Below are 8,222 nucleotides of genomic sequence, written 5' to 3'. Positions count from 1 at the left end.
TATGAAGTGGTGAACTGGTTGTCGTATCGTCAATTGAGAGGAAAGTGTCTGTATGCTTTTATGGGGGATATTGGGGTGTTTAAGAGAACTTTGGGTTATTTTTATTCATGCTCCGGAGGGTACATAAAGTAGGACATGTATAAGGTCGGGTCTACTATGCAAAGGTAGATATGGTCGATTGTTCTAAGAGTGGGTGGTGCCTAGATCGCCTGTTGTTTATGTGGGACTGTGTTCAATGTATTTACATTTCTGTGCATGTTAACTTGATATGGGCAATTGAGGTTATGTTCGCATACGAGTGATTAGTGTTGCCAATCGGTATGATGCCTGAACTTGTATTGTTAGTATTTTGGGAGGTCTATATGGGGATGTCTGATACGTACTACTTACTGGTGGAGGGGTGATCAATGGAAGAATCATTTTGAATACTGCAATAATGTAAAGCATTCTTCTGTTGTGAACCAAGTTGATTTAAAAAGGTGCAGAGGGCAGAAACATAATTGATCGTCATATGAGATATATATTTCAGTTTCTTTCTCACTTGAAGTTTGGATGCTAGCTCCACCCCTCCTGGATCTCCCTCGTTCGGGCTTGGACACCTCTTGACGGTTAGTACTTGGGTGATGGCTCCATCTGCGGCATCCCTCCCTCTGGTCCACTCCTGCCGTTTCTTTACGTGAAAGCTTTTACTCTTCTTTTATGTCGGGGCAACAACCTTTTGGCCTTAGAGCCCCTCTGCCGGGCTCTGATCCTTCGATTTTTAGCCTCTCCTCACCAAATCTTCTTTGTCTCTCGAGCAGGGCAATAGTGGTTCACCCCTCTTTACTTTTTATACACGTCAATATTTACGGGATTCACTTCCCTTGCATTCAATCAACTTTTAGATCAAAGTCTTTCGCTTGTACAGGGATTTTGCTTGACCCTCACGTATGACCACTTTGATTCCCTTGGTGGCCTTCCTATGGCCTACTGGTTTCTGTAGTTCTTTCACATGGGGATATCGACCAGAGTCTCTTGATTTAGCACCCACGTGGTGCAGTTTTCCCTCTGTAGCTGGTCTCCCCTTTACCACTTTCCATTTCACTCAAGGTTTCTTGGAAAACAGTTCAAATTAGCCACTCTGCGCTTCTCATTCAACACAGCCCAGTTCTTATTGGTGCCCTCTTCGATCCTCTAGTTGTAATGAACCGTTTGACTTTTCTCTCTAGAATTAAGGCCGGTACCGCGGCCGCAGGAGCTTCCCTCGCTCCTGCCTATTGGCATAGGCTTGCCTCGTGTAAAAGTGACATCTGGTGCAGGACTCTTGTGCTATTGTTTGCAGGTCTTCTCTCCTCGTCACCCTCTCGCTCCCTGCAGTCTTTCTACTTCTCTTGAACTGCCGAGTGTTAGCCTTCTCAACGTGCTTTCTTCTGTACTCACCTTGCTCGTCCTGTACCTTCTTGTTCACCTTTTATTCCTGCGGAGAAAAGGAAGGGCCATCAGGTGTGTGTTATAAGAAGTAATTGCCTGACCTTCTTGTTGGGACATGTCAGGTAAACAGCTTTATTACCAGTCGGTAAAGCAGAATACATCTCGGAATGTCCTACGGGATAGGATTGGGAAACAGTGCTATTGTAAGAAGGGGGTGGATGGGTAGACTGAGAATAACGGAATGGGTAGGGTTTGTGAAATGGCCGAGAATGACTGGGATGGAGGATAGAACATGGGGGATTGTGGGAATTGTAGCATTTTATCTGAGCAGATTGGATGTTCGGAAGATGACAATCAAAGGGATGGGATTGATAGGGTTCACAAAATAAACAAGGGGAGTTGTGGGAACGGTAGTGTTTCTTCTGCGCAAATGGGAAGCGCAGGGAATACTGACTAGCGGGGCGTGGAAAAGAATGGCCGGAAGTATGCAGGTATCAAACAGGGAAACAGAGGTTCTGGGAGACGTGGTTTTGAGATGTCACGGGGTCTGGACTTCCAGTTAGTTTACCAGAGGTGTAGGGTTGATAGGACTTTACTAAGGGATCTTCTGTGGGTGGAAGGGAGGTAGAAATGGAATAACCAAAAAAAACAGCAGGTGACCCTCCCCCACTGGTCCACCCCCAGGAACTGGATCTGACAGAGATGGCCGTGTCCTTGCCACCTGAATACATGATTCTCGAGGTCTTACTGGGAGAATACCCACGGGTTTCTGACACCTGGCAGGTGAGTGGACCAGGTAGAAGCCACTGAAGTACTATTGTGTGGTTAAACATCTTGAAATAGAATTTGAAGAAACCACTAAAGTGGTGTTTTGTGGATTAATAAAGATTTCCCAGGCTTACAGCTCAGGAAAGTCTTCGTTCTATTAAAGACAAGGAGGCGAGCATTATACTTTACTTTCTTTTTATTACTGCCAATAGCTTCTCACATTAAACTTTTAGAACATAACATTTGCACTTTTTTATTTCCAACATAAAAATCCACCAATTTAGGTTTCAAAGTTCTCCAAGGATCTCTTCTATCTTTAGTCCATTTAAACTAAAAGTCCCAAAAAACCTATGGAGTCTAGAACTCTTGAGCTTCTCTCTTGCACCTATCCGCTCTCAGGTCAGCCCATAAGAACCCTCTGCATCAGGTCCTTTCCTTTTTCTTTTTTTCTTCCTTCCAGAACTGTAATAACACGAACAGTCTCGTGGTCAGTCAACAAGACCACTAATGGAACTGTGAACAGAGACTCTGAACTGAAATGCCCGAAACCATGGGCTCATGAAACGTGATTTCAAGCTGATCTTCTCTGATTGCGATCAAGCTGCTTTCTGGTCATCTCCTACGAGAAACGGAGAAAATTATTTGAGGGTGGGTATCCAGACAAAGGTGAGCATTCAATATGCACTACATAAGTTCAACTTTCGTCATCATCTGGGTGGGATATAATGCTCGCCTCCTTGTCTTTAATTGAATGAAGACTTTCCTGAGCTGTAAGCGTGGGCAATCTTTATTCTATGACAAGCATGAGGCTTGCATTATGCTTGTTCAAAGCTTCCTACCACCGTATTCGTTATATCAGATACAGGCTTGAAATAAAATGTCTTAAAGGTCGACTCAGAAGACCAATCCGCTGCTTTTATTATATCTTGAAGTGGAACCCCTGCTATGAAAGCTCTAGACGTGCCAAACTGAGACAAGTCTATCCCTGCCCAATGCATAACCTCGCGCACCCATCTAGCAATTGTCGCTGATGCTACTGTGTGATAAGGCTTCCTACGTGCTATTAGCAACTGTGTCGTGCCTAGTGGCCTCAACTGGGCTGTGGCGGCCGCATAATCTTTGATACACTGGGCCACACATAATTTCTTATTTTCTGTGAAATATGGGTACAAGATAACTCAAGAGTCTGTTTTCATTCGTTTAGCTATGGTAAAAGCCACTCCTTCAGGATAGAATATTTTCCTGACAATTTCTAGTGCTTTGACATCTGATACTCCTCGGCACGATGTGAGACATAGTAGCATCGCTAGCTTGCCTGATAATTGTGACTGTGAAAGCTCCCCATTATCTGGCCATCTCATGAAAAGTTGGAATACTTCTCTGTTAGGGAGAATTCTCTGTAAAGGCTAATTTCCCAAACCTAGTGAGTCCCCCAGCAGCTTTGCTGGATTTTTTTGGGTTTATTTTTTCTCCTGCTAAGAGTGAGACTCTTTTACTCCCACTCGTAGGCATGATTTGAGAGTGTTCCTTTGACTTTAAATGTGTTTTATGGGCTATGGGGTCTTTTACTCCATAGGGCTTCATATGCTTTTGGTATGTGTGTTACACAGCACCCTCAGTGCAGTAACACAGGGGTGTCATAGTGACCCCCAAACATAGACTCCATACCTTGGGACTGACTACTGTCTCAGAGGGCATGTAAAGTCACCATTGACTTTACTAGTCTTAAATTATGAACAGAACCAGTACAAACCATCATATTGTGGGCGTACTGGTAGGGGCAATTCGATTGCCCCTGGGTCTGTTGATTGAGGGGGCACTGTCCAGTCCCCCCTGATAGATGTTTGGCTGGTGGTAGTGGATACTACTTTTTATATTCGACCGCAACTATATTCCTATGGGATTTTCCCATTGTTCGAGGCTACCACTTTTTAATATATAAATAATATAGCCTCGAACATACCGCCGGTTTATTAATATATAATTCACCGGTTGGTATTTTTTGACAGAACTCGGTTCCAAAATGGCGTTTGTGTTCGCCTCTGTGACTCCAACAAAGTTTGAGCCCTTTGTTCCACTATTTTGTCGAGCTTCTGCACAGAAGCCCCCAAAGTGGTGCCACTCTGTCTGGGTTCCTTAGGAGGGGTGGAGGGGGGTTTAGGCACCCTGGACTGCGTTGCCTCGGCAACCCAAGTCGCACTCTCCTCTGATTGGCCCAGAGGTGAGCCTCCCGGCTCACCACTTAGCATGTTTGAGTGGCAGCTAGGACTGATGAATGGGGGGGTTTTCTGCATAAAAGCAGGGCCTTTGGTACTGGAACTTAAGAAGTCGCCACAGGACCAAAGAATCCGAAGAGGGAGAAGCTGAGCCGACCTACAACGACGACACCACCGGTTGGGCCCTGCTGAATCGTCTCACCACTTCCCGACGACAGAGAAGGGGCATCATTACAAATCAGGTGGTCCGGAAATAACGGTGGCGGTAAACCCGCCGCCACCGTTGTTTCCGGACCGCCTGATCCTGACTCCTGCAGGCGGGAGGTGATGTTCCATTGGCTACACAAACTATAGAACCCTTAAGTACGCGGTCCTCTACAATTGGTTGGCTTCTATCCCCATCAGTACTTTACTACCTATGTCTAGCTGCAGGCAGGTTGAACATCCAGGTGCTTGTGAGAGCATGTTTTAACACTTGCTTCCCACCAATTAGCATAATAATCCATCATCACCTGAATGGTTCATTGTCAATTAGGGCTTTGAAGCTCGTCCTTGAAAGTGTTCTGTGCGCTGAGAAATTCAGGGAGGGAGGGCACGGACTGCACTCGTGCGTAGGTGTGATCACCTCGTTCGTCCAACTTCATCCTTCCACGTGACTGGAGACCATGGAAATCGAGCTTCTAGTGTATCTAGTGTATTTAAAACAGGAATTTCTCTTTCACACGTTTTGTATTTAATGTCAGTCTGCTCCGGTTTGATAAGACCATGGCTTTTTGGCTCATCCAACTTTGTCTTCTGAGATCCACTCCTGTAATTCAATTGCTTTCTAAACTGCACTACACTGAAAATGAGGCCTTCTTGTTACTGTTCAGCACTGCTATAATGTATAGTGGAAACATCCATCCTTTACTTGATCATTTGCATTGAATATACACTTGGCACTCGCCGCAACTATTCACTATAAAGCATAAGGCTAGCTTCATGATTACTTTGCTGCTTGTGTTTTGTGCATCTTTACACGTGTAAAACAACTTGATGTCTTCTTCATTCTGTGGCATAAGCTTCTTCACCTTGATCCCAAGATGTCACTTTTCCTTAATACTTTTTTGATGCCTTATAGAATATCTTCATTTTCTTTATGTCTCTGCATCCTTTATGCATGTCACTCGACTTAGTGCGACGTCACCATTCCTCTTAGTTGTTTATCTGATATGCTTGTTCAGGAATATCATTCAAATGATTGTCATACTTCCTTGGATGTAAGTATGGCTTCCTCCAGAATCTTGTTTCTAGAATTGCTATTCTCAAAGGTACTGCACGTTTTTCATACTCTGTCTTTTGCCGTTTCGACTGCTCCGTGTATGTTCCATACTCTGGTTTAAAATCGATGGGCATTATAGATGACGTGGTTGAGGTGGCGGTACTTGGCTCCTCCTCTACACACCCTGAAGTGGATCATTTTAAAACGTGCCTACTGTGCATTTACATTTGGGGGGGGTGTGTGTTTACACAACATACAACCATCCAATCACATCAATAAATAGTATATATTTTTAGTAACTTTAAAAAAAAGATCTCATCTTTTATCAGTGGTCCGATATCCATTTTCATTGTATTCTTTTTTAGGATGTCTCTTTTATTTTATTTTTTTTAATAGAGTTTGCAATCCCTTTTTATCTGATCACTATCTCGGAATGTACATAAATTAAAAATAAAAACAATAGTGAAGACCAGTCTTTTTGATTCCTGGTACTCCTAATATGCAGGACCACGTTGCCGGGATGTCCTGTCAAAAAGTCTCTGCACTACAAAGACACAACGCTGTCATCAGCAGAACTTCTCCAATCCGGCACTCCATGGAATCTCCTCCACCGGCGTCATCTTTATGGCCTCTTGGGTTCCTTATCTTCACCCCCTTCTCTCGGTCTGGGGGCTTTCCCGGGGCCTTCCATCCCGTGGCATCCCCAAGGGTCGAGTGCTCCAAGAATCCAGCCCTGCCGGGGCAATGAATTAGTCATCTAAAGTAAAAGAAACAAAACAAATTAATTACCTAGCAGAACACCATTTTCTATCCCTCTTCTGCTGCAATGTCTGAAAATATAATTAGATTATTGTTATCCTTATGGTGGCGCCATGGGGTTTATTTGCCACACTGGAACACCTGAAAATAGGTTTATCATTATACAATTTAAAACATACATCCCACATCATACAACTAAAATAATTGACAAAAATGCACGCCTCCTCATGTTATATCTCTTCATCTCAGAACCACTCAGTATTCCTCAATAATGTCACTGAAAGACGGGTATGTTTATCCTAATTCCCCTGTTAACTCAATTTCTTTTTACTCTGCACTCCTTGTTTCCATTGAACTAGTCTCAATCTGCTCCAGACTTCTCACCTCATGTTTCGGGTGGAAAGGCTTGATTTGATTTACAAGGACAAACTGTTCCACTGTCATTTCACCCTCCATTTTAACTATTCAGTATACCACAGGGGCCACCTTGGGCCTCATTCCGACTATTGCGGAATGGGTTAACGGGCGGCGCCCATTAACCCATTCTGCAATATTATGAGGTCCCCTCGCAGGACCCCGTAAGGACGCCTGGTAAAACCAGGCATCATTCCTGGGTCCCGCGAGGGGACCAGGGCGCTAACAACGGGCCGGTTGTGATCGGCCCGTCGTTAGCTCCCTGGTCCATTTCCCATTGTGGGCTCAAATGGGAATGGGGAAGGTCCGGGCCCGGGTTCCCTGTAGGAGGAATTACTGGGCCCTCCAAACTTGGAATGGCCCGGTAATTCAGGGAACCCGGACCCGGTTTTTGTGGCAGCCATGTCCTTATTAAGGGCATGGCTACTGCCAAAGTCTATTATTTTAAATGGCCCTTGCCACACTGCAAGAAACTTAGAGTGTTTATGCTTATTTTTCCCAAAATTAAATTTATATACCTGTTCTCCCACCTTGTATTCCCTTGTAGATGTCTTCCTATCATAATATCCAAATTCCGCTGCACAAATGCAAATGCATCTTGTAAGTGTTTCCTCAACTCTTCCACATATTCGTGAATTGTGGAGGCATTTAGAAGTGTTTGCTCATGGGTTCTGTACAATAAGTGTTGTGGCCACACCATCTTTCTCCCTGTCATTATTTCATGAGGACTCCGGTCTGTTGATTTAGCGGGGGACGATCTTGTGGCCCTCAATACTAAGGGCAACCGAAGGTCCCAACTAGAACCTGCCTCAGCAACATACTTCTTCAATATGTCCTCAATGGACCTATTGTTCCTTTCCACCCTACCTGAAGAAGGTGGCCGATACGAGATGTGTAGTTTCCTTTTCACGCCCAATATTTGCCAACCTTTAGTCATCAAGGGGACTAGTGAAATGACTTCCTCAGTCTGATTCTATCCTTTGGGGTAACCCAAATCTTGAAAAGATATGATTTACCAGTGGCGTGGCTGCTATTTGTGCACTGCAATCCAATGCGGAAATGCATTCCACCGACTTGGACAGACAAACCACTGTTGATAATTATTTCTTTCCCCTGGCTGATCTTTTTACAGGCCTAATATAGTCAATTGGCAAATCTGACCATGGAAGGGTCAAACCTCTTTTCATTAATGGAGCCCTATGCATAGGTGAAGGAGGCTGAAATTGTGCACATACGCGACACCCTCTGCTGTATAGTTCAACATCCTGAGACATATGTGGCCAATAGGTGTAATCTTTTAAAATATCCAAAGTTTTTTGTGAACCCCTGTGTCCCGCAGTTATTGCATCATGTGCATGATGTAACATCAGTCCCCGCAATGACAAAGGCACCAC

Source organism: Ambystoma mexicanum, unplaced genomic scaffold, assembly GCF_040938575.1.
Source record: "Ambystoma mexicanum isolate Mex_15411 unplaced genomic scaffold, UKY_AmexF1_1 Mex_scaf49, whole genome shotgun sequence".
Lineage (NCBI taxonomy): Eukaryota > Metazoa > Chordata > Amphibia > Caudata > Ambystomatidae > Ambystoma > Ambystoma mexicanum.
The sequence above is the reverse complement of the archived record's forward strand: the minus strand, read 5'-3'. Positions refer to the sequence as shown.